Source organism: Giraffa tippelskirchi, chromosome 10 (genome assembly GCF_054371585.1).
Source record: "Giraffa tippelskirchi isolate mGirTip1 chromosome 10, T2T-mGirTip1v1.2.pri, whole genome shotgun sequence".
In the NCBI taxonomy this organism is placed as follows: Eukaryota; Metazoa; Chordata; class Mammalia; order Artiodactyla; family Giraffidae; genus Giraffa; species Giraffa tippelskirchi.
The window spans coordinates 86,176,804-86,182,803 of NC_137284.1; the positions used below are offsets into that span (position 1 = coordinate 86,176,804).

General features: G+C 32.9%; 1 long non-coding RNA gene across 1 annotated transcript in view; it reads left to right on the top strand.

The window, feature by feature from the left end:
- Positions 1–3,830, top strand: part of LOC145524086 (uncharacterized) — a 107,515-nt gene extending 103,685 nt beyond the window's left edge. Inside the window, exon 2 of the long non-coding RNA XR_014067150.1 lies at positions 2,348–3,830. This is a non-coding gene — a long non-coding RNA (uncharacterized LOC145524086). The remainder of the gene's footprint in view (positions 1–2,347) is intronic.
- The last annotated feature ends 2,170 nt before the right edge of the window (positions 3,831–6,000 follow it).

A 6,000-nucleotide genomic window follows, 5' to 3' on the forward strand; every position in this document is an offset into this window, starting at 1 on the left:
TCCTAGAGTAATGGAAATAAAAACAAAAGTAAACAAGTGGGATCTGATTAAACTTAAAAGCTTTTGCACAGCAAAGGAAACTCTAAGCACGATGAAAAGACAACCGTAGAATGGGAGAAAATAATAGCAAATGAAACAACTGACAAAGAATAAATTTCCAAAATATACAAGCAGCTCATACAACTCAATACCAGAAAAACAAACCACCCAGTCAAAAAGTGGGAAAAAGACCTAAACAGACATTTCTCCAAAGAAGACAGACAAGTGGCTAACAAACACATGAAGAGATGCTCAATATCGCTCATTATTAGAGAAATACAAATCAAAACCACAGTGAGATATCCCCTCACACCATTCAGAATGGCCATCATCAAGAAGTCTACAAACAATAAATGCTGGAAAAGGTGTGGAGAAAAGGGAATGCTCTTGCACTGTTGGTGGGAATGTAAATGGATACAGCCACTATGGAAGATGGTATGGAGATTCCTTAAAGAACTAAGGATAAAACCACCATATGTCCCAGCAATCCCACTTCTAGTAGTATACCTTGAGAAAACCAAATTTGAAAGAGACACACGTATCCCATTGTTCATTGCATCACTATTTACAATCACTAGAACGTGGAAGCAACCCCTATGTCCAATGACAGATGAATGGATAAAGAAGTTGTGGTATATATACACAATGGAATATTACTCAGCCATAAAAATGAACACATTTGAGTCAGTTCTAATGAGGTGGATGAACCTAGAACCTATTATACAGAGTGAGGTGAGTCAGAAAGGGAAAGATAAAAACCGTATTATAACACATATATACAGAATCTAGAAAATTGGTACTGAAGAACTTACTTACAGTGTAACAATGGAGAAACAGACATAGAGAATAGACTTACGATCATGAGGAGAGGGGAGGAGAGGGTGAGATGTATAGAAAGAGTAACATGGAAACTTACATTCCCATATGTAAAATAGATAGCAACGGGAATTTTCTGTATGGCTCAGGAAACTCAAACCCAGTCTCTGTATCAACCTAGAGGGGTGGGATAGAGAGGGAGATGCGAGGGAGCTTGAAAAGGGAGGGGATATGTGTATACCTATGGCTGATTCATGTTGAGGTTTTACAGAAAACAGCAAAATTCTGTAAAGCAATTATCCTTCAATAAAAAATTAATTAATTAAAAAAAAATTCAGAAAACTAAAAAAAATAAATAAATGAATGATTTGGCTATTCATGGTCTTTTGTTTTTTCATACAAATTGTAAAACTCATTGTGCTAATTTTGAGAAAAATGCCATTGGCAGTTTGTACTGTATCTGTACATTTCTTTGGGTAGTATAGTCGTTTTCACAATACTGATCCTTACAATCCAAGAACATTGTATATTTCTCCATCTACCATATGATGCAACGATCTGACTCCTGGGCATATACCCAGAGCAAACCCTAATTTAAAAATACACATGTACCCCAAATGTTCATTGTAGCACTATTTACAATGACCAGGACATGGAAGCAACCTAAATGTTCATCAGCAGAGGAATGGAAAAAGAAGATGAGATACATATATACTATGGGCTGTTACTCAGCCATAAATAGGAATGAAACTGGGTCATTTCTAGAGATGTAGATGGACCTAGAGAGTGTCATACAGGGTTAAGGAAGTAAGAAAGAAAAAAAGAAGTATCATATATTAATATATATATATATATATATATGAAATCTAGAAAAATGGAATAGATGATCTTATTTGAAAAGCAGAAATATAGATGGAGACATAGAGAACAAACATATGTATACCAAGGAGGAGAAGGAGTGGGATGAATTGGGAGATTGGGATTGATATATATACGCTATTGATACATTATGTTAAAATACATAACTAATGAGAGCCTACTATGTAGCTCAGGGAATTCTACTCAGTGCACTGTGGTGACCTAAATGGGAAGGAATCCAACAAACAAGAAATATGTGTACACATATAGCTGATCTACTTTGCTATACCTTGGAAACTAATACAACATTGTAAAACAACTATACTCTAATAAAAATTACTTTTTAAAAAAGGAAAATGTTGTTAGTTTTCTTTGAAGAATGACATAAATGATCATCAAATCTCTTTTTGCACAAAAATTCCCTTCCAGTCCTTTCAGTTAGCTTAATAGAAATCCATTTATTTAAATCCCTCATCTTCTTTGGGTAAAATATTCTCTTTTGCCATGTTTTGTTCTTCACAAAACTGAATAGTTTACATCCTGTAGTCCCTATCTGAAAGTATTCAGAGAATTAAAAAGCTAGCTTATGAAAAAGCTCACAAATTTTGTCTTATAAAAGTATTGTTTTTTCCAGAGTTGCTGCTGCTGCTGCTGCTAAATCACTTCAGTCGTGTCCGACACCTAGCGACCCCATGGACTGCAGCCTACCAGGCTCCTCCGTCCATGGGATTTTCCAGGCAAGAGCACTGGAGTGGGGTGCCACTGCTTTCTCCGTTTTTCAGAGTAAGTTTTCCTATTTCATTCAGTAAAGAGACAGTTAGCATCAAATAATATTAATTACCTTAAAAGCGAATATGCATGAAAGTTGGGTTCTTTTGTAATTTCACAAGGAAATTCCAGTAGGAAATATTGTACTGAGTTTTAAAAATATCCAAATGGATACTAAGTGTCTTCAATCAGGTTTCAATGAGTAGAGCATACTGTTTCTTAGTAGATAGTTTGAAAAGAATTGCAAACACATTCTGCAAATATTTTCTCTTAAGGTCAGATAGGTTTTAGGGAAATATAGTCTTTAGTTTTAAATCACTGGTAGTAAACTCATTTTTAAAACCAAATTAGCTTACTTCTGAAAAAATAAAAAAAAATCAGTTGAGTATTTAAAAATCATCATAAATGGAAATTATTGTCACAATTTATCAAGAAAGATTTCAGTTTATTTTAGCACTAATCTTAAAGGTTAATCATGTTCTTTTTTTTAGCCATATCAGCTTTTCATAATAATGAACATATTATAATTTTCATAAGTTTTTATTTTTTAATTGTTATCTTTCCAGTTCTAAAATGGTTTTCTTTGGTAGCTTCTATTTCTGTGTTAAGACAGTTTATTACCCCATTAGGGTCATGCATGTTTGTAATTTCTTGTTGAAGCATTTTTGTGATGAGCACTTTACAATCTTTCTCAGGTAATCCTAACATGATTGTCATCTTGGTTTAACACCTGTTGAATGATAGGATATTCATTTGGAGAGGAGGAGAAAGTACTCTACCTGGACTACCTTTTTGTTACTAGTTTGAGAGTCAAGAAATGCTGGGCATAGGATGTGATTTTCTGTTAGGTGGGGGGCTTGTAAACAACTCCTGCCACCATATTGTTCTTGCAGCCTTGGGGTCTTTAATTAACACTGTCTTCCTCATTAAATTTTAAAAAGTTTCATTTTGCTTTTTCAGAATTCTCCTTTGTTTGGTTCTTGTGTTATTTCCAAGGTTTTTTATTGTCATACTTAGCATAGAGAAATGAATTTATATGTCTTTTCTGGCTGGAATCCCTGAACTTACTTTTTAAAGGAATGAATATCTGTCCTAATTTCAAAACACTTTGAAAAATAAGTATATAATGCAAAAATCACTTTTTAAAAAAATATTTTATAATCTAGATTGTATTCAATGGATTTCATAAAATGAGACATAACTATAATAATATTTGCTTAAAGTAATGTTTTTAAATGGATAAAGATGAAAATGCAAAGACCGTTCACCTACAACAGTTTTAAAAAGCTTGAAACCTAAAATACTAGTGCTAATAGGAAAAATTATCTAAAAGTAGAAGCAAAACAAAAGCATAGCAAATTAAAATGAAATGTAGAATCTTCATCTCACTTTTATTTACAGTTGTTATACATGTTTCAGTTTTCCTCCATTTCTACTTTCTTGTTCATGGACTTCAGATCATGGCATCAGAAAGCTAATTTTAAAGTGGAAAATTAGGAAGTGGCCTTTGATGTGGCTGGATTACTGAAGAGTTTTAGGAATGAAATAAAGTGATTGTGAAAGTGAAGTAATGAATTTGTTCATTTTATCAGGGTATTTGGAGGTTTAGAGCAAAGACTTGGCTTATTTACAAGGATAATAAAATTTAAATATCTTTCTTGTTTCTTCCACTTTCTAATCTCTGAAATCACTGTGTGTTATGTGGAAACAAAAAGATTATGTTTTATAAAGTTGACTTTTGGCATACTGACATGTTACAATATATTTATTTACAACTTTTAACTTAATGCATATCAGAGTTCCCACAGTAACTCTTGTTAAGTAACAGATTGTTTTTACCTTTGAGAAAATCTTCAGGATCTCAGTGCTCTTCTTTACAAAACAGACCTAATCACACATCATTTCTATAACTTGCTTAAACTTGAACTTCTAATGAATGTTGAAATTGACTGTGTTTTGCTCAAACTTTGAGACTATGACTAACAAGAGAAAACAGCCGAAATAGATTTTTTTTTGTTTTAAATCTTAATACTACCTTATGAGGTAAGTTGGCTAAATTTTAATATTTGCTTTTATTATAAATTGAATATCCCATTTATTATGATATTACTTGTGAGGTGCTCTAAAATATAGTGAACTTGTTAGGTTCATTATATCAGAAATAAAATAAGGAGTAAAACAGTGAGTCATTTCAGTTTAACTTTTGGCAAAGCTCTTTGGGGAAATGATTTTGCTTAATAAAATTCCTGTTAAACTCGACATTTGCCCATGAGGAAATATCAATATATAATCAGAGGACTACAGCTTTTGTCAAAAAATATTTTAAGAGACACATTGTATTTAGATTGCTGAATAGTTGCAATGAACCCTTACCTTTCAACTAAGGGGAAAAGGAAGTCCATCATTAAGCAATCTGTTGGGCAATACCATGTTTATCTATTCTCATTGTTTGATTTTAATTACATGTTTGTATCAGGAAACTGATTCACATCCTCTGAATGCCATCTAAAATTACAACCTAAAATCTAAGTGTATTTGTTGTCAAACACTAAGTACCATTTAGGAAAAAAAGGAAAGGTGCCTACCCACCAATATCTTTGTCATTGCTTTAAATAGCCCTTTTATTTTTCTTGTGAAGAATTTCAAATGTCACCAGCTCTAGTAGCAGTCAAAAAGTTTACTTGTCATGTTGACCTCTGAATATTTCTGAAATTTCTACTTGGGAAGCTGACATTAATCTATCGGGAAAGAAATTAGATTCTGAGGAAACCAGATATCTGAAACATTTCTCATTTTGCTTTGGGGGACATGCCAAATGTTTACCTTTTAACTAGTGTTTCTTTAGATTAAAACTTTAATAGATCTTCTCTTAATTTATTGAATAAGCTATAATGCTAAAAAAAAAATGTATGAAGTCACTTTGATTCATGTCATTCTAGCCAATGAAAAGAGGATAAGAGCAGATGTCCAGAGAGAGTTTCCCTTTTAATTTAGGAAGGCAAAAGTTGTACATGTCACTTCTGCTTATACTTCAGTGCCAAGAGCTTAGGCACATATCTACAACTACTACAGGGGCTTAGGGACATGTGCTTCCTAGGTGGGCAGCCATGACCCAAACCAAATTCTGTTACCATGGAGGTAAAGAAAAATGATATTAATGGACATCTGGTGGCCTTCAACTATCAGAGAATACCTATACCCAAGTTTTTGTATGACTGCAAAGTCTATGCTCTTTACAGTTCATATCCAGATGTACTGGCAAGAAATTTATTTCGCTGTGTCATCTTTATAAATATACTCTCTTCCCAATAGCCCTTCACTAATTCAGGGTTTAAAGAACAAAGTTACCTGTTTTTAGTATACACCATTTGTTACTTTTGAAATACTGATTTCCCTCCCACTAAGTTATTGTAGACACAAATTTTAGGTAGCAATCATATAATAATATGATTTATTGAATTTGGAAATTACATTGATGTAGTAGTACAACTAACCCATCCAAGCAAGAATCTCTGCTGT